Raw genomic sequence first — 22,023 nt, forward strand, 5'->3', positions numbered from 1 at the left:
CTAAAAAAGTGGTGAAATGATTCCGCAAAATTGATGTTACCAGCAGATACTGTGGTTCTGTTACGGTTTGAGTGCTGAACACTTGACGGTCCCACGGTTGGCAAGTTGGAACTGTGAGATTCACTACGTGCACCACTGGTATTTTGTGGAAAAGCACATGTAAGATTCTGCAACAGTCTCTGCTGATACTCCTGCATGCGTGCATCCCTTTCTATGGCAGGAATAATTTCTGCAAATTTACTTTTGTACCGGGGATCTAACAGTGTGGCAACCCAGTAGTCAGGATTATTTCTAATTCTCACAATTCGAGGGTCATGTTGCAGGTAGTGCAGCAAGAAGGCACTCATGTGTGTTGCGCATCCAGGAGCACCAAGTCCCTGTTGTGTTGGTGGCGAGGTAACAATCATGCTTCCTTCCTCTGTCCTCTCCCCCCAACCTCGCACAACAGAAATGTGATCAAGGTCTCCCTCATCTGATGAGTCTTCCATCAGTTCGTCCTCCACTTCTTCCTGGGCTCCTGCACCTTCCTCACTAGTTTGGCTGCTACCATGCGCCCTGGTAAAACCATCTCCCCCACCCTCACATGCCTGCCGCCTTGGTGCTGCCGACCGTCTGGACCTTGCAGATGTTAGCCCTTCCGCATACAACTCCTCCTCCTCTACTTCCTCCACCTCCTCTTGTGCCACCACCTGACTCCGAATTCTGTTTAACATGTGCTCCAGCATGTAAATCACCGGAATAGTCATGCTGATAATGGCATCGTCAGCACTAAACATCTTCGTCGCCATTTCAAAACTGTGCAGAAGGGTGCATAGGTCCCTGATCTGAGACCACTCCTCCAGCGTGATTTGCCCCACCTCTGAATCTCGTTGGCCCAGGCTATACGTCAGAACGTATTGCACCAGGGCTTGTCGGTGCTGCCACAGTCGCTGCAACATGTGCAGAGTTGAATTCCACCGGGTAGGCACATCGCATTTTAGCCGGTGAAGTGGCAGGCCCAACGACTTCTGTAGAGATGTAAGTCGCTGAGCTGCGGGATGCGAACGGCGGAAGTGAGCACACAGCGACCGTGCCCTCTGCAGAAGGCCATCTAGTCTGGGATAGTGGGTTAAAAATTGCTGGACAACCAGGTTCAACACGTGAGCCATACAAGGCACGTGTGTGACATTGCCCCGGCGAAGGGCCGCACCCAGGTTTGCAGCATTGTCGCACACGGCCTTCCCTGGTTTCAGGTCCAGTGGAGACAACCATTCATGAAATTGGTTCTCCAGAGCTGACCACAACTCGTCAGCTGTGTGACTCACATTTCCCAGACATTTCAAAGTAAAAACCGCCTGATGACGTTGAGCCCTACTGCCAGCATAGTAAGGAGGTATGCAGGATCCCTTCTGCGCAGTTAGAAAGCTTGTGGCATGGCCAGACAGGCTTTGGGTGCAGGTGGAAGACCGAGAGGAGGTTGAGGAGGCAGAAGCAGTGGAGGAACTTTGACATAAAGAGGATTGACGCACAACTCGTGGGGACGGCAAGACTTGGACAGCAGCCCCTTGTCCTGCTGTCACCATAGTTACCCAGTGCCCAGTCAGCGACATGTAACGCCCCTGTCCATGCCTACTCGTCCAAGTGTCTGTGGTGAAATGCACCCTGTCACACACAGAGTTTCTCAAAGAAGCGGTGATGTTGTGTGCGACATGCTGGTGGAGCGCAGGCACACCTTTCTTTGAGAAGTAGTGCCGACTGGGCATCTGGTACTGGGGCACTGCGACGGACATAAGGTCTCGAAAATCCTCTGTGTCCACCAGGCGGAAAGGCAGCATTTCTGTAGCCAAGAGCTTGCAGATGGTGAAATTCAACCTCTTTGCTTTCTCATGGCTAGGAGGAAATGGTCTTTTACTTGTCCACATCTGAGGGACCGAGGGCTGGCTATTGTGCTTAGACGGGGTTGATAAGGGTGTCCCCGGCAAACTGCCGGTCTGTGAGGAAGATGCAGGCGGACATGTTAGGTTGCCTTGATCCAAAGGTGGTGCTATCGATGTCGGACAGCGCTCAACACCAGCTGGTGTTACCACCTCCAAAGAAAATGATGACCTGCCAATCACGCTGGCTGTTGCGGGTAAAGAGGTGGCAGGTCTGCGCCCCAAAACAGGTGTGACTGCTGTCCCCCCAGTCACAGAGGATGAAGAGGCCGCGGATGCACAAGATATGGCAGACGGTGATTGGCCCGGCCGGCTAGGCCGCATTGTAGCACACTGAGCTTCCCACTGCAACTTATGCTTCATGTCCATGTGCCGGTTCATGCATGAAGTACTCAAACTATGTATTTTTTGGCCTCTACTTAGCTTTTGCTGACAAATGTTACAGATAACACTAGTTGGGTCATCTTTATCGATCTGAAAAAATGCCCAGGCTATGCAAGGCTTAGCACCCATGCGACCTGAAGAGCCACCACGACTTGTGGTGAGAGGCAGAGTTGTGTTTGAGGATGCAGTTGTTGACGTGCTTCCAGTACTACGTCTCTGTCCAGGAAGGCGCAACCTGACCTCGTTGTCACTAGCATCTTCCTCCACCTCCTCTGCTGACCTCATCTCTTGGCTGACTGTGGCTTGACAGTAAGTGGGATCTCCGACCTCATCATCATCACCCTGTGCGTTATCACACCCGTCGTCCTCAGAGCCAACCTGTTCCTGCCCTGACAAAAAACTAAAGTTGTCGCTCCAATCAGGTATTTGAGTCTTATCATCGTCTTCCTCATTGTCTCCACCAACAGGAGTTACAGTTTGGGAATGAGGGTCTACATTATGGTCAGAACCTTCTGCGTCTGGTCCTGGATCCGACTCATAAAGATTCTGGGCATCAGTGCAGATCATTTCCTCGTCTGGATTCACAGAAGCGCTGGAGTCGACCTCTGATTCCCAGGCTATAGTATGAGTAAACAGCTCTGCAGACTCAACCATCTGTTCTACCTCATACTCAGACGGGCAGCTGGAGATTTGGGAGCTGTGAGGAAGCAAGTGCGATTTGGGTGACACCTTTGAGGACTGGAGTATTTGTGATGTTGAAGTTGATGTGGAGGAGAGCCCACTTAAAGGAGCACTTGATATCCGTTGAAGCACCTGCTGTTTTTGTGCCTCATCTGGAATTTGTAGCGATTGGCGTGGCCGTAAAAAAGGGATCTTATCACATTGTCCGCTAAAAGAAGTAGACATTTTAGTTTGGCTGGAAGATGGTCTTTCTTCTGCAGATGTTACTGTTGCTTTAACACCTACCCCACGGACACAACCTTTTTTCCCCTTCCCAACACGCCTATTCCCCTTTCCACCAGCAGCAGGCCTTTTTCCACTCATTTTGGTGGTTAACTAATTCACAACTCTGGAGTTGTTTGCACAAAAAAACAATGGATGGGAACCGAGCAGAGCTGAGTGGCCAAACTGTGGTATTAGGCCAAAACTATTGGCTGGGTTAGATGCAGAAAAAAATTATATTCAATTTGCAACCTGATGGAGGTCTGTATAGATGGATTAATAGAACAAGTCCCACACACAGCTAGAAGCCCAATATTTTTTCAGAGGTAGATGCAGAAAAAAATATATTCAGTTTGCAACCTGATGGAGGTCAGTATAGATGGACTAATACAACAAGTCCCACACACAGCTAGAAGCCCAATATTTTTTCAGAGGTAGATGCAGAAAAAAATATATTCAGTTTGCAACCTGATGGAGGTCTGTATAGATGGATTAATAGAACAAGTCCCCCACACAGCTAGAAGCCCAATATTTTTTCAGAGGTAGATGCAGAAAAAAATATATTCAGTTTGCAACCTGATGGAGGTCTGTATAGATGGATTAATAGAACAAGTCCCACACACAGCTAGAAGCCCAATATTTTTTCAGAGCTAGATGCAGAAAAAAATACTGTTGCTTTAACACCTACCCCACGGACACAACCTTTTTTCCCCTTCCCAACACGCCTATTCCCCTTTCCACCAGCAGCAGGCCTTTTTCCACTCATTTTGGTGGTTAACTAATTCACAACTCTGGAGTTGTTTGCACAAAAAAACAATGGATGGTAACCGAGCAGACTTGAGTGGCCAAACTGTGGTATTAGGCCAAAACTATTGGCTGGGTTAGATGCAGAAAAAAATTATTTTGAATTTGCAACCTGATGGAGGTCAGTATAGATGGACTAATACAAATAGTCCCACACACTGCTAGAAGCCCAAATATTTTTTCAGAGGTACTGTAGATGCAGATAAAAATTATTTTTAATTTGCAACCTGATGGAGGTCAGTATAGATGGACTAATAGACCAAGTCCCACACACCGCTAGAAGCCCAACTATGTTTTCAGAGCTAGATGCAGAAAAAAATTATATTCAATTTGCAACCTGCTGGAGGTCAGTATAGAAGGACTAATAGAACAAGTCCCACACACTGCTAGAAGCCCAAATATTTTTTCAGAGCTAAATGAAGAAAAAAATTATTTTTAATTTGCAACCTGATGGAGGTCAGTATAGATGGACTAATAGACCAAGTCCCACACACTGCTAGAAGCCCAAATATTTTTTCAGAGCTAGATGTAGAAAAAAATTATATTCAGTTTGCAACCTGATGGAGGTCAGTATAGATGGACTAATAGAATGATGCTATGCCCAAAAGATTTTACTTCACTAGGTGCAGTAAAAAAATTGGTAATCTATACACAGGTGTTATATCTTGCAACACAGATAGGCTACTCCACTGACTAACACACTCTGCAATAGGCCAAAAAGGATTAGCTTTGCTAGATTCAGCCAAATGCTGTGAAAAAAACTTGCACAGCACTGGCACAGACCTGCCTGGCAAAAACTGATAGGAACTCATGTAACCTAGTCCTGAAAAGGACTCCAATTACAATTAGTCTTTACTCCCACAACCTATCTATTTAAGAGCACAGACCTCCCTGATAAAAGTCGTAGGAAATGCTGTAACATAGTCCTTAAAAGGACTGCAATCACAACTATTCCCTACTCCCAAGCTATCTGTATATTTGTGCGAAAATTGGCTTGAAATTAACAAGGTATAGCGCACACAGCAACAGCGGTGCCGTCTAACACGCAGCTGCAGCAGTGAGAAAATGGTGGCGACGGGGAAAATGGCTTGGTCTTATAGGGCAAGGACATGTGACATACACTGCCAATCACACATGCCCTTGCTTGTGTGAAAAAAAGCACTTCGCTCCGTGTGTGCGCTGCTGATAGGCTGACAGATTGCACCTCCCCACTGCAAATGCGGGAAAGAGAAAAAAAAATGGAGATCTTCATTGTTCCTGCAGAGATCCATCCCCTGCCCCTCCCCCCACCCCGCTGTACACTCAAACTGCGTATTAACATTAATTTTCATCATTACTGAGAAAAAATCCAGTTATGATTTTGGTGCACGAACAGTTATCGAACATAACCTCGAACAGCCGAATTTTTCTCAAATTGTTCGTGTTCGCCGAACGGCTCGAACACCGCCCAAAACAGCTCGAATTTGAGATTGGCGAACAGTTCGAGTAGAACAACGCTCATCTCTAGTCGGGAGGACGTGTTCCGTCTCAAGGTCCAACTGGGCCCCGGCTTTCACTATGTTAACCCAGTGTGCCGTCAGCGAGATGTACCGTCCCTGCCCACAAGCACTTGTCCACATGTCCGTTAGGTGGAATTTCCCAGTAACTGCGTTGTTGAGGGCACGGCTAATGTTTTGGGACACGTGCTTGTGTAATGTGGGGGCGGCACACCGGGAGAAATAGTGGCGGCTGGGGACCGACTACTGAGGGGCGGCCGCCGCCATCAGGTTGCGGAATGCTTCCGTCTCCATGAGCCTAAAAGGCAACATTTCAAGCACAAGCAGTCCCGAAATGTGGGAATTTAGTAGTGTGGCTTGTGGGGCGTTGGCTGCGCATTTGCGCTTGTGTTCCAAGGACTGGGGTAGGGCCAACTGAATGCTGCGCTGGTAAAAGGACATGGACGTGCTTCCTGATGCTGCTACTTGAGAGTGTGCAACGACAGGTGCAGGGCAGGAGGCATCTTCACATGCACCATGGATAGGGGATTGGCTTGCATGCACAACAGCGAAAGAAGCAGTGGTGCTACCCGCAGACACTGTTCCTGGACCCTGTGGTTCGGCCCACAAAGTCGGGTGCTTTGCTGCCATGTGCCGGATCATGCTGGTGGTGGTCAGGCTGGTCGTTTTGCCACCCCTGCTGATGCTGACCTGGCAGGTGGTGCAAATGGCTTTTTGTACTGGCAACTTCCTTCGTGTTGGTGTTATGGGGAACGGTTGCCTACCTTCTGTCTGTGGCCACCACACTGCTTCTTCTTGCCTGTTGAGGTGCTCTGCCTCCCTCCCCCTGTGTGCTGCTGTCCTCGCTCTGCATGTCCTCCTGCCAGGTTGAGTCAGTTACTATTTCATCCACCACCTCATCTTCCACTTCCGCGTCCTGGTCCTCCTTCTGACTTTCTGGCAATTGTGTCTCATCATTTTTCACCTCTTGTGACACTTTCCCACCGTCGCCTTCGTGTGACTGGCTGCTCAAATTTTTTGGCATCGCTATATGCGATCTCCTCTTGCCCCGCTTCAAGTGAACTGGGTGAGAGGCCCGAATCTATAAATGGAAAATTGAACAGGTCTTTGGAGTGTCGAAGTGTGGGATCAGTTATCCCTGAGCACTCGGCATGGTGGGAGGAAGGAGGATCAGGGTGGGGAATATGCGGTCCAGACTCACAGCTACTGAGACTTGACCGTGTGGAAGACAGGGTGGTGGTGGTGGCTAAGTGACTGGAAGCATTATCTGCTATCTAACCAATAACCTTTCATCCGTGTGATGGAGAAAACACAGTTTTAAATACCTGGCCTGTAGGTAACTATTTTGAACAGCAAACTGGATTCAAAAACTTCGCTGGCACACTGAAACTAATTTTTAATGGAGGCCAGAAATGGCAGTATTTTCTGAAAACGTATATGTGATCCGTGTGATGGACAAGGCCAGCATCAGCACCCACTCAACGTCGGGCACCCCGGCATGCTATGGGAACCGTGAGAGGTGCTGTGCTGTGCCAGCCCCAACTCCCCCCTGCTTGCTCATGGCCCCGGCAGCCGGCAGCACAATACTTACCTCTCTCCGCGCCTCCGCAGCAGGTCCGGTCTCTTCCGCGGCTGCTGCACTGTGACGTCTCAGGTCAGAGGTCGCGGTGACATCTTTAAACCACGCTCTCTCCTGAGCCATCATAGCGCAGAGCGGGAAGACACCGGTGACGCTGAGGGGTCCGGAGCAGTGGCAACAGGTGAGAAGTGAGGTGAGTATTTGATTTCTTTTTTTTTATATGTATGGAGGCATGGGGCATTATATGGGGGGGTGATGACATCCTGCATGGGGTATTATATGGGGGGTCTTCCTGCATGGTGCACTATATGGAGGGGGGGACATCTTGCATGGTGCATTATATGGTGGGGATGATGACATCCTGCATGGGGCATTATGTGGGGTGGTGATGACATCCTGCATGGGGCATTATATGGGGGGTTGACTTCCTGCATGGGGCATTATATGGGGGGAGAGGTGACATCCTGCATGGGGCATTATATGGAGGGGGAGAGGTGAAATCCTGCATGGGGAATTATATGGGGGGGAGAGGTGACATCCTGCATGGGGCATTATATGGGGTTCAGGGGGGAGTGACATCCTGCATGGGGCACTATATGGGGGAGAGAGGTGACATCCTACATGGGGAATTATATGGGGGGAAGTGACATCCTGCATGGGGCACTTTATATGGGTGGGGGTGACATCCTGCATGGGGCATTATATGGGGGGGGGAGTGACATACTGCATGGAGCATTATGTGGGGGCACAGCCTGCATGGGGCATTATGTGGGGACCAGTATTCTGTATGAAGCGTTATATGGGGACCAGTATTCTGTATGGAGCGTTATAAGGGGGCAAGTATCCTCTATGGAGCATTATATGGGGGCCAGTATCCTCTAAGGAGTGTATTATGGGGGCCATTATTCTGTATGGATCAATATATGGGGCCCATAATACTGTATTAAGGACTATGTGGGGTCATTATTCTGTATACTGTATGGAGGACTATGTGGTGCCCATAACACTGTATGGAGGACTATACTGTCTGGTCTGCACTGTGCACTGCAAAGATTTGCCGGTTTCTGAGCTTTTGTAGAATTTACAATAGATATCGCTCATGTAATGTAAGAAGTGAAATCTTTGGCATTGTACTATATATATATTTCTTTGCGGTATCAGTGCATCATGAATGGTGGTATGTGTTAAAGGGGCCCACTGAGACTCTTTTGCCCAGGGCCCACAAAAACCTGGAACCGGCCCTGGTGACGGAGAAAACACAGTTTTAAATACCTGGCCTGTAGGTAACTATTTTGAACAACAAACCGGTGTCAAAAATTTCGCTGACACACTGAAACAAATTTTTAATGGAGGCCAGAAATGGCAGTATTTTCTGAAAACGTATATGTTATCCGTGTGATGGTAAAAACACAGTTTTAAATATGTGGCCTGTAGGTAAGTATATTTAACAGAAAACTGGTGTCAATAGCTTCACTTACACTCTTAAACAAAATTTCAATGGAGGCCAGAAATGGCCAAATTTTCAACGCATTTGTATGTGATCCGTATGGCGTGCAAACCACAGTTTTAAATACCTGGCCTGTAGGTAACTATTTTTAACAGCAAACTGGTGTCAATAGCTTCACTGACACACTGCAACAAAATTTCAATGGAGGCCAGAAATGGCAATATTTTCAGCGCAATTATATGTGAGCCGTGTGACGGACAAACTACAGTTTTATATAGCTGGATTTTTAGCGCTGTAATATGGAAATGACCTGGCAGTATTCTGCAGTGCCAACAAGCAAATGGCGCAGAAAACAGTGTTCTACGGATTGCTTTTTAAGCAAACAATGGGAATTAAGATCCAAAAAAAAATTATTCCTGGCCCCTGAGACCTGGGCCTATGTCTAGAAATGTCTAACAGCAGCAGCAGACAGAACTGGAATGGAGCCTCTTGTGCTATATGCCCTGCAGTCTGCTATATACACTGCCTGCCTGCCTGCCAATGTAATAGTGGGGAAGGGCTTAGCCTTCCCTTGGTACTGAGATAGTTAAAGGAAGTGTTCCTGAGGTCAGACCTCCCTAACTGTGGTAGACCAAGCTAAGGGGGTTAGCTTTAGTGGTCCAGTTAGTAGAGTAGAGGGGGGAACTTAGTGCCCTTATCAAACCTAGAGAGATATAGAGCTTGTTCCTGGTATAATTCCTTCTGGGCTGTAGTACCTGAAAACAGCCACAAGATGCCACTGTTCTGGGTACAGATGTCAGGTTGAGTCTGCCAGCAGAGTTATAGACAGTGATGGGTTAAAGTTCTGTGATGACAGCTCACTGAGGGTGGGCATATTAGGAAAGTCTCTGTTTAGTTTCCAGAATCAGGAAGTGATTCTTCAGTACGAGTTGAGACTTCAAGTTGATCAGCCTGACTATAGTGGCTGCTAGGGTAGACGGGAGCTCCGAACCCTCAGACAGTGAGATCCCAGTGCGCAATTCTCCCCACACAAGAGCACGAGTCCTGTTAGCCCGCCAGAGAAACTCATCAAAGCGTAGTGAGGACACGGGGCACTTCTAGTCTGCAGGAAGCAGAGGAAGCTAAACAGGACTCCAGGCTAAGACGTGGGGGAGAGATATCGGATCCAGGTCACTGTCAATACAGAGGAGTCTCTTGGGCCAGGGATTATAGCCACAGAGATGCTCCGCTTAAAGAGGGAACCAGGGCTGAAGCAGTTAACAGCGCCTGTGAGAGAGATGATTACCTGTCGGGCCTTATCCATTATATCTGACTGTAAATATTGTATATATTCCTCTTCCCCAAGTAAAGTCCAAGTTCTGGTTAAGAACCTCGTGTCCTCTGAAATTATTGCTGCCCTGGTCCCAGAAGAAAATTGCCTGGAGACAGCCGCGATCGGATGGCTTGAAGTAAGTGAAGAGCACTACATACACAGCCACACTTCAGAGGGAGGACACGTATTGTCTGTAGGGTGCCATAGCGAGAGGGGGTTACAGCTCGCCCACGACTACCTCGCTGGGGCACCTTACACCTATATACACTGCCTGCCTGATACCTCTGCAGATGGATTAGTCCTCAGAAGGACTGTTTGTTGAGATGTTTATGTGTCTCTAATATAGTTTGGTACTCCTACACTAACTAGAAACAAGCAAATCTCTCCCTAGCTGAGCAGCACCTCTCCCTACACTGTCTGATTCCGGAGTGACTGTGACAAGCATGGCGGCGCCAGGTCTGATATTGACCTGATGACGCTGTGTGGCCACTGTAATCACTTTAATGCCACAACCAACATGGCTACGGCATTACATTGACTGGCTGGCAATCCCTGCATGTTCATTGGCTCTGTAAAGAGCGCCAAACATGCAGGGAGGGGACCCGAGCTCCCACCGAGCAACCCCGGAAATACTCGGTGAGCACCGCGCATCTCGAGCAGTGAGATGCTCGGCTGAGCACCGAGCAGTAGCGAGCACGCTTGCTCATCACTAGTTAAGGTGAGTATATGTTTTTTAAATTTTTTTACTAGGGACAAGGCCAACCGGCGATTAGGTGTAGGTGAGTATAAAGTGTTTTTTATTTTTATTGAAATAATGATTTATTAATTTTACCTTTTTTTCTTTTTTTTTTACTTTCACTGCGCAAGCGCCGGCTGATGAGACTACTGTTCTCATCAGCGGCGCTTGCGATTACTGTTAACAGCACCGGATGAAGGGAGAAGTACTCCCACCAGCCGGCGCCTGTCACCCGCAGTAAACTTTTGACTGCGAGTCACCGTGACAGCTGTGAGATCATGCTGACTTCTGACAGCGTGATCCCACAGCACTCTGACCAACGATAACTGTGTTACCGCAGATCAAAGTCGCTGGTTCCCTCACTGTCACGCAGATGACAGCGTGGGAAACTACTGATTTTCGGGTTCGTGCTCGGCTTTTGCCAATTTTGAGACAAAATGCTTGGGGGTCTGAGCACGAATCCGAATGTGCAGCCTTCGTGCCGAATTTGAAATTGGCAAACATTTTCCGAACAGGTTCGCTCATCTCTAATCTAGATTACTCACAAAATCTGGAGACCTTCTCTTCATAACTGGTTGCTAGACCTGGTGATAATGCGCTAAGCTGAGAGACAGCCGCGAGCCACACATCATGGGCCCGGGAGCCACAGGTTGAGGACCCCTGCTTTAGACCATACCTGTGAGTGAATAAAACATGCAAAAGCTTGTTAAATCATTTGTTTATTCAAGTCACTGAAATTGGCAGTAATTTACTTTTAATTGCTAGTTTTGATGCTTTGTTATCCCTGATTGCAGCATTCCTCTCCACAATGTGGTGTCCTGGTATAATCCGAATGCATAGAGACTATTCGCTGAACTATCCCTAATTCTAGTGAGGACGTTAGGCTAGTATTTATTTCTGCTAGGTTCCTGTCATTATTACTTGTTTACAAAAGAATGAATGGAATTGTTAACCCCTCCCTATAAAACTACATCAAAACCATACAAAAGATTTAATAATATGGTAAAGAATGAAATAAAGAGCTTTCAAAAAACATGTCAGAAGAGAAAAATTAAGTTTTTATTTCATCCGATGAGAGTATTAGGTATTTAGAAAACCTATTACAATCCAAATGCATTATGTTAAATTCCCACAATGAGATTTTGGGGAGTTTTTTATGCTGCGTTTTTTTGAAATGTAAATAACCTATTATTTTACTTAATAGATGCAGAAATGGTGCAGAAAATCTGCAACATCAAAAATTCACCAAAGGCTCATTGAGGGAATGTAGCCTTAAGGTTCAGATTCCACCCATTGTTTGCACTTTACCTTGGAGGGTTTGTTTACGTTTCGTAAAAAAGATCTGCTTTTTTATTCAAACACAGACCCACTCATGATTACTTATTGTCTGTGTCTGATAATACCGTTCAGCCCCATTAAATTAAATTATGATGTGCAGAAAAAAAAAATATATATATATACAGTACAGACCAAAAGTTTGGACACACCTTCTCATTTAAAGATTTTTCTGTATTTTCATGACTATGAAAGCTGTACATTCACACTGAAGGCATCAAAACTATGAATTAACACATGTGGAATTATATACTTAACAAAAAAGTGTGAAACAACTAAAAATATGTCCTATATTCTAGGTTCTTCAAAGTAGCCACCTTTTGCTTTGATGGCTGCTTTGCACACGCTTGGCATTCTCTTGATGAGCTTCAAGAGGTAGTCACCGGAAATGGTTTTCACTTCACAGGTGTGCCCTGTCAGGTTTAATAAGTGGGATTTCTTGCCTTATAAATGGGGTTGGGAGCATCCGTTGTGTTGTGCAGAAGTCTGGTGGATAGACAGCTGATAGTGCTACTGAGTAGACTGTTAGAATTTGTATTACGGCAAGAAAAAAGCAGCTAAGTAAAGAAAAACAAGTGGCCATCATTACTTTAAGAAATGAAGGTCAGTCGGTGTGAAAAATTGGGCAAACTTTGAAAGTGTCCCCAAGTGCAGTTGCAAAAACCATCAAGCGCTACAAAGAAACTAGCTCACATGAGGACTGCCCCAGGAAAGGAAGACCAAGAGTCACCTCTGCTTCTGAGGATAAGTTTATCCAAGTCACCAGCCTCAAAAATCGCAGGTTAACAGCAGCTCAGATTAGAGACCAGGTCAATGCCACACAGAATTCTAGCAGCAAAAACATCTCTTCAACAACTGTTAAGAGGAGACTTTGTGCAGCAGGCCTTCATGGTAAAATAGCTTCTAGGAAACCACTGCTAAGGACAGGCAACAAGCAGAAGAGACTTGTTTGGGCTAAAGAACACATGGAATGGACATTAGACCAGTGGAAATCGGTGCTTTGGTCTGATGAGTCCAAATTTGAGATCTTTGGTTCCAACCACCGTGTCTTTGTGCGACGCAGAAAAGGTGAACGGATGGACTCTACATGCCTGGTTCCCACCGTGAAGCATGGAGGAGGAGGTGTGATGGTGTGGGGGTGCTTTGCTGGTGACACTGTTGGGGATTTATTCAAATTGAAGGCACACTGAACCAGCATGGCTACCACAGCATCTTGCAGCGGCATGCTATTCCATCCGGTTTGCGTTTAGTTGGACCATCATTTATTTTTCAACAGGACAATGACCCCAAACACACCTCCAGGCTGTGTAAGGGCTATTTGACCAAGCAGGAGATTGATGGGGTGCTACGCCAGATGACCTGGCCTCCACAGTCACCAGACCTGAACCCAATCGAGATGGTTTGGGGTGAGCTGGACCGTAGAGTGAAGGCAAAAGGGCCAGCAAGTGCTAAGCATCTCTGGGAACTCCTTCAAGATTGTTGGAAGACCATTTCCGGTGACTACCTCTTGAAGCTCATCAAGAGAATACCAAGAATGTGCAAAGCAGTCATCAAAGCAAAAGGTGGCTACTTTAAAGAACCTAGAATATAAGACATATTTTCAGTTGTTTCACACTTTTTTGTTAAGTATATAATTCTACATGTGTTAATTCATAGTTTTGATGCCTTCAGTGTGAATGTACAATTTTCAAAGTCATGAAAATACAGAAAAATCTTTAAATGAGAAGGTGTGTCCAAACTTTTGATTTGTACTGTATATATATACTGTATATATATATATATATATATATATATATATATATACAGTTGTGCTCAAAAGTTTACATACCCCGGCAGAATTTTTCCGTTCTTGGCCTTGTTTCAGAGAACATGAATGATAACAAAAAAACTTGTTTTCCACTCATGGTTATTGGTTGGGTGAAGCCATGTATTGTCAAACTACTATATTTTCTCTTTTTAAATCTTAATGACAACCAAAAAATCCAAGAGACCCTGATCAAAAGTTCACATACCCCATTTCTTAATACCGTTTATTGCCCCCTCTAACATCAATGATAGCTTGAAGTCTTTTGTGGTAGTTGTGGATAAGGTTCTTTATTTTCTCAGATGGTAAAGCTGCCCATTCTTCTTCTCAAAAAGCCTCCAGTTCCTGTAAATTCCTGGGCTGTCTAGCATGAACTGCGCACTTGAGATCTCCCTAGAGTGGCCCAATGATATTGAGGTGAGGAGACTGAGATGGCCACTCCAGAACCTTCATTTTGTTCTGCTGTAGCCAATGACAGGTCAACTTGGCCTTGTGTTTTGGATCGTTGTCATGTTGGAACATCTAAGTATGTCCCATGCGCAGCTTCCGATCTGATGAGTGCAAATTTGCCTTCAGTATTTGCTGATAACATGCTGCATTCATCTTTCCTTCAACTTTTATCAAGTTTCCTGTGCCTTTGTAGCTCACACATCCCCAAAACATCAGCGATCCACATCCGTGATTTACTGTAGGAATGGTGTTCCTTTCATCATAGGCCTTGTTGACCTCTCTCCAAATGTAACATTTATGGTTGTGGACAAAAAGTTCAATTTTGGTTTCATCACTCCAAATGACCTTGTACCAGAAGTTTTGAGGCTTGTATTTGTGCTGTTTGGCATATTGTAGGCAAGATGCTTTGTGGCAGTAGTGGCTTTCTACTGGTGACTCGATCATGCAGCCCATTTTTCTTCAAGTGCCTCCTTATTGTGCATCTTGATACTGCCACACCGCTAGTTTTCAGAGAGTCCCTGAATTTCAGCTGATGTTATTTGTGGTTTTTTCTTTGCATGCCGAACAATTTTCCTGGCAGTTGTGGCCGAAATTTTTGTTGGTGTACCTGATCGTGGTTTGGTTTGGCTGATCGCCTCCATGCCACGCCACATTGATGCAGTAATTGATGCAAAAGGAGCCCCGACCAAGTATTGAGTGCACTTACTGAACATACATTTCAGTAGGCCAACATTTTGGATTTTAAAATCATTTTGCAAGCTGTTGTTATAAAGTATTCTAATTTACTGAGATAATGACTTTTGTGTTTTCATTGGCTGTAAGCCACAATCATCAACATTAACAGAAATAAACACTTGAAATAGATCACCATGTTTGTAATGACTCTATATAATATATGAGTTTCACTTTTTGAATTGAAGAACTGAAATAAATTAACTTTTTGATGATATTCTAATTTTGTGAGAAGCACCTGTATAATGATGTAAGGATCATAACTATTTACGAAATCAAGCAAAAACAAACCATACTACTAAGTGGTATTGAAGACCAAGTACAGTATTTGATTAAATACAGTCATGGCCGAAAGTGTTGGCACCCTTGAAACTGTTCTAGAAAATGAAGCATTTCTCCCAGAAAATTATTGCAATTACACATGTTTTATTTCCTTTTTGTGTTTGGAACAACACAAAACAGAGAAACAAAAGGCAAATTGGACATAATTTCACATAAAACCCCAAAAATGATCCGCACAAGATTGTTGACACCTTTCCAAAATTGTGTGTAAACAACTTTATTTTAAGCATGTGATGCTCGTTCAAACTCACCTGTGACAAGTAACAGGTGTGGGCAATATGAAAATCACATCTGAAACCAGACAAAAACGGAAGAAGTTGACTCGATCTTTGCATTGTCTGTCTGTGTGTGCCACACTAAGCATGGAGAACAGAAAGAAAAGAAGAAAACTGTCTGAGGACTTGAGAAACAAAATTGTTGAAAAATATGAACAATCTCAAGGTTACAAGTCCATCTCCAGAGATCTTTATGCTACTTTGTCCACGGTGCGCAATATAATCAAGAAATTTACAACCTATGGCACTGTAGCTAATTTCCCTGGATGTGGGTGGCAGAGAAAAATTGATGAAAGGTTGCAATGCAGGATAGTCCGGATAGTGGATAAGCAGGCCCAATCAAGTTCCAAAGAAATTCAAGCTGTCCGGCGGCTGAGGGTGCATCATTGTCAGTGCAAATTATCCATCAGCATTTGAATGAAATTAAATGCTATGGTAGGAGACCCAGGAAAAACCCACTGCTGACATAGACATAAAAAACTAGACTTCAGTTTTAGAAAATGTATGTGAGTAAGCCAAAATCCTCCTGGGAAAGCGTCTTGTGGACAGATGAGACCAAGATAGAGTTTTTTGGTAAAGCACATCATTCTACTGTTTATCAAAAACCGAATGAGGCCTACAAAGAAAAGAACACAGTACCTACAGTCAAATATAGTGGAGGTTCAAAGATGTTTTTCTGCCTCTGGCACTGAGTAGTATTGAAAGTACTGAATGGATATCTTCTTTCGAGAAATCTAACTTTTAGGTGCTGTGCTTTATTTTTCCAAATACAGCAGTATTGTCCCTTGGAGATACCTCTCTTCAGACTTGGTGGGTGAAAGTTGTTTCAGTGCAAAGGCTGTTAGTAGATGTTGGTTTCCTGTATGTCTTGGTTGATAGATGCCCTGTTTCATCCCTTTTGATTGTAATGTCTGGTACTGGCCAGTGGCAAAAAATTGTGTATTTTCATATTTGTACTTGGTATTGTAGTTGAGCTTTTCATACTGCAAAAATGAAAAACCTGAGCCCAGCGTTATTCATAAGAGGTAAAGGACAAGCAGTGAGCTACTCTTCCTTTTACTTAGTGTAACACTATGGAGCTTTGAGTCCGTGCACCGCTGCATAATGCAGCAAACGAGAATGTAATACATTCTATATCTATATGAACTACAGGGAAGGTGGAGAGGCTGATCTGCAGTCATTGGCAATATTACAATTCTTGGAGGTTATTTTTACTCTTAAAATAGTTCCCAGGATTCTGGTTCTGGAAGGAAGCCTGCCTTGATAGATAACTCTGCTGCATACAGCCAGATGGGTATTGAAGGGAGAACAGAACTACTTGTGAATCCCTTTAATAATAAATCATTCCTTTATTACAGTCACTTTTATTTCCCAGTGATACACGTCCACACTCAGCATGCACATTCATCCTCCAAACATCCTCTGTAAGACTCATTGGATTTGCAGATCTGGAAAAAAGGGTCATGGTTCTAATAAAAATGTCCACGCTAGAGATATCTAACTACTTAAAGGGAACCTGTCACTCGATTCATGCTGCCCAAACTGTGATCTTTAAGTATTGCAGCCTGGCCGCATAATTGCAACTGGGAATAATATTCTCTGAAACCTTCCGGTGTTCAGACCGTTGACCATAGCCAGAGAAAAGACTAGTCCGGTACCAGCCCCGACCAACTTCTCCACATACTCCTTCAGGTGATTGACAGATCTTTCCGTTATGTGCACAGAGGAAAATAATTGTCAATTACCTCTAGCAATGCTGGGCAGAGCAGGCCGTGGAGGCTGTGATCCCCGGCCAAATTTTCTGAGCATCCTTTCTCTGGAGTATTTCAGAGAATAATATACCTGGCTACAAATGTTCAGCCAGGCTGCGATTCACACTGCTCGCAGTTTGGGCAGCATGAATCGCCTGACAAGTTCCTTTAAGGATGCAGCCTATTTTGGTCTTCAAGATGCAGCTCTATTTTTCAAATCTGACATGTGTCACTTTACATGGCAATAACTTTGTAATGCTTGCATTTATCCATTGATTTTTTTTTCATCACACACTGTACTACATTTTGGATAATTTCTTGAATTGACAAAAATATGGAATACATTAAATATAAAATAAATTGTGGTATTATTAATGCTGTAGTGTTCATCATGCTGTATGATTGAAGTGTAAACTTTATTTTAGGAGTCAATTTCTGCAAATTAGACAATTTTTAAAAGATATTTGATTTACCGTAAATCATAATTCTCCAATTGTCCTGAAATTATGTAACACTCCAAGGTCTCCTAGGACTGTGTCCAACATCTTTTAAGCTCATTATCACAAACACAACATTTGTAAAGTCAAAGTGACCTCACCATGGAAACACGTGTGTTAACTTAATAGTAACCAACAGCTCAGTTTATAAAACTATGCACTGACAGACTTTTCATGTCTTATAAATAAAAAAAATTGTCCATAAATTATCCCTCTTAGTCATTATTGATCAGACAGACCATTCTGTATTCTACATTGACTCAAATGACGGTGTCACTGCCAGAGGTAACATCATCCTTCTATAATTGAGCTGAGTGATGTGCCATATATTAAGTAATGCCCTTCGCTTTCTCTCCACTAAATTCTTACCAAAGTCAAATTACATCAATTAGAACGCTTGTTTTATTCTACTACTGCTCGAATGCCTTGTGCCATTGTTGGAAGTGGTGCTTCTGTTGCTGCTAGCAACTTCCATATTCTTGGCTGTGGTATGAGTATTGTTTTCTTTTACACTACCCTATTGCTATTGCCACTTTGTCTTTTACCATACATTTTGCAGAAAATACTATAATTAACTTCTGACAATTTTTTCAACTCTAATTATTTAACCCTTACCAAAAAAATTTTAATAAGATATATTATGTACGCGTACATAAAGCAAAATGTGGCTGCAGATTGTAGTATATGTCTGGAGTGCACGGTTTTCAAATTGGATGAGTAAAAAAGGTGTGCAAAAACAGACATGCACAGTTAAATACAGAGGATCCAGCAGCTGTAAAAACCTGGTAAGTTAAAACTTCATATTTATTGAAAAAAAGTTAAAAACAAGGTGTATGTAAAATCATCATGAATAGAAAAGACACCTGGTTTACACGTTTCGAATGGAAAGCTCTTGGGCAAGACAAACAGCTTTGGGCTTGAAATGCTTAAGCTTCTATCCTCATGATTGATCCTTCTGTTTTTAGATGAATTTCTAATAAAAAAGATTAATTTTATGGATGGAATTGCCTGAAAATTCTATTTTCTTTGTTAATTTCGGTACTCTGTGGCAGCCTGACCAGTGCAGTGCAATTTTCCTCAGCTGGCACCTAAATGGTGGCATAGTGGGTGGCTTTTCTGATTACTAGGCTCCTGCAATGTCATGACCAAAGGTTGTGGAAAATTACACTACTCTGGCCCGTTCACAGCTCTATTTTTCCAACTCAGAGTTCCAAAATGTTTCCAGAAATTAAGCAATAACCTGCCAGAAGCCAGTACTGGTGGGAAATTACAGAATATTGTTCCTTTATTTAGTAAAAGTACATATTTTCTCTATTAGTGGCTCTGTGAATACAAAACATTGCTGCAGGGAATTAGGTGCTTTGTATCAGGAAAAACAAGGCTCGGACTATTTTAAAGACATTTTAAATTAGCACAGAACTCTGAACCTATTTATTGGCAAATTTGTAAAAAAAAAACCTTCTTGCTCCAATGCAACTAAAATAAAAAATAATGAAAGGCAAAAAGTCTTTAAATTCTTCCCAGGTTTATTATACAGGGAGCATAAACTGTGGTTAAGTAAAAAAAAAACACGGCCCTTTGGGCAAAACAGTAAACTAAAACAAAGTGGTAGCACAAAGCACTGTCCTTGTGGTAGCAGGACATCCGCCTGCTCAAAGTTTAGCAAACAAACGGTACAGTTTTTTCTTGTTAGGACACAAAGCACTGGAGTTCCTCTCTCCAGCCCTATGGAACACTGAATGATTCAAAAGGCTGGCTATTTATAGCCTAGGCCACACTCTGGGGTGGAGATATGGTGAACAGCCTCCCACCCGCTCTACCACTGTTCACATAAAACTAGCCCATTAAAAATGGCCGTTTAACCCCCTCAGCACATAACATGCTGGGGAAAACTTCAAGGTTTCACATCACTGAAGGTAATAGCCTCAGTGAAACATATCTCCCCTCTATTACTTTGCCAATGACTTTGTCACAGTGTCTTTATCTCCTACTCAAACTCATGTATTTCCATGATTGCACATTGCAAACAAAGCCTTTGAGTATGTGGTACCCCTGAGGGTTCAGTCGCCACAGGGGTACTGCACCTCAGACCGAGGTGTGGTATCTCCTCTCCGAGGTAAGGGTGGAGCATCTCTCAGGACTCAGCCATCCATCCAACACTACAACACTCCTGTCCTGAGGGGGGCTTTAAGGCACCATAGTGCTGCCCCAGCCGGGATAGAGGAGATGGGGGGAACCAAAAGATAGGGGAAACCATATACTGGGTGAGGGTGGAGGACGCACTTTAGGTTACACTCATTCAATCATATTTAATCAACGGCCATTTTGGGTTCATGGTCCTTTGATTGTAGTCTTCATCACTGAACGTGGCTTTCCAGTGGAACCTGCAGCTGATTGAAGACACACGGTCCTCGTTCTCTGGTCTTGAGGCGAGGAGTGGGCTAGAGTTAACGGCTGTCTCTACCCGGTCAAGGTCCCACTTAAGAAGGCCTGAAGGGGAGCAAAGGAAACAAGCTCCACAGGCAAAAGGATCCCAGGGGGATGCAGACGGAGCGGCATACGCCACCTGTCCTCACTATTCTGGCCTAGTCAGAGGGACTCCTGCTGCAAAAGGGGTACCGGCCCCCGATATCTGACTTTGCTGCTTCATGTCCTAGTCAGAAAAGCCCGGAGGCTTAGAGGATCCCACCGGGTAACGGACGGAGCGGAGTCGCCACCCGTACCCTTGTTCTGTGTATAGCAAGAGGGAGACCCAGCCTTGTAACATGCACCACATACGGACAGGAGAGGACCTAGTGGGAAAGTCTAGGAACACTCTGGTGCAGGGGGTCCTGATTGATGAACCCGAACTACCCAGAGTGTGCTGAACCCCTTCCTGGTGGCCGCAGCGCGCCGTGAGGAGTAAGGAGAAGCCTTGCAGCTGACACCTAACAGCGTGAGTAAAGTTTGGAAGACTGCATCCATTGCCTCCGGTTCCTTATTTCAGCGTGGCACCACACCTCACCACACCACCCACTACTACTCCCCTGATCCGTCTTCTCTGCCCTGAGGCCCTGCTCTGCCTGTGGGGAGTAGTACCATCTTCTGCTGCCACGACATCCTGCCTCAGAGGACTGCCGCAGCGCTGGAGGCGAATCACCAGGCACCACAGGTGGCGTAGACATTACATCCACTCGATTACCACTGTCCCTCCTGGCCCTTATTTTTACTGTGACGACCCTGGACACGGGCCGGGCCTAGGCCACGACTGCATCCACCGTACACCAGGAGGCCCGGTTCCGAGTACCCCCATCTCTCAGGGTAGGGCCAGCGAGCGGGAGCGAGGCGTCACCCGTAGTTAACAGGAAGAGAGTAAGATATGATTATAGGATTAGACTACACCAGAGTTAATTGTAGTCTGTTACTATAGAAACACATAGGTCTGCATAGTTGCTGTATGCATAAAACAGTAGTATTTCACCATGGTATAGCCATCTTAGTGTAAAATTATTTTTCAACTTTAAGTAAAAGAAACACAACAAATAACAGTTTGAAAGTATTACACTTCTGCATTAGTAAGACAACCTTCTTTCATCAATTAATCATGACACTTACAAACCAGTTTTACATGTAAATGTTCAGGATTCTCAGTAGAGATAAAAATTCAATAATGACAAATACACAGTCACTATTTATAAGCATCTTTAAAGGCCGCGTAATTGAACTAAACTTCTCATTTACTAAAAAAAGACAAACAGACCACTTGTTCTGAAATACTGCCATTGTGAAAGCAATTAACAGGGCAGCGTCTCCTAGAATGATGGGAAATATGATCCTTCTTGAGGTTTCAATCACAACCTGCATAAGTACAGCTTAAATAAATTACGACTGTTAATGCAAAAAAAACTCCATCTATTGCATAAAAATGTAACATATTAACAACAAACAATTAAAAATGTATCAATGGAAAAGTGTGATTCTTCTCCAGAGGAACAGATTTAGAAGTTCATTTTAAACATCTTCAAATTAAAACTTGTCTTAAAGCATCAAAGCCTGTCGTTTCCGATGACTTTTCAGAATAAGCTGTAATGTGTGAACATGAGGAATAACACTATTTCTACACATTGTTTGAATTGTATCCTGCATTTTTTCATCATCTGTCCCCTTTGCAGGCTCTGTCTATAATCTTCAGTTGTCTCTGAGCTAGTGGGTGGAGAGTATTTGCTGTGATGTTTACCAAACATT

The sequence above is a fragment of the Phyllobates terribilis genome, unplaced genomic scaffold (genome assembly GCF_046119375.1).
Source record: "Phyllobates terribilis strain yellow unplaced genomic scaffold, ASM4611937v1 Scaffold_5__5_contigs__length_657084704, whole genome shotgun sequence".
In the NCBI taxonomy this organism is placed as follows: domain Eukaryota; kingdom Metazoa; phylum Chordata; class Amphibia; order Anura; family Dendrobatidae; genus Phyllobates; species Phyllobates terribilis.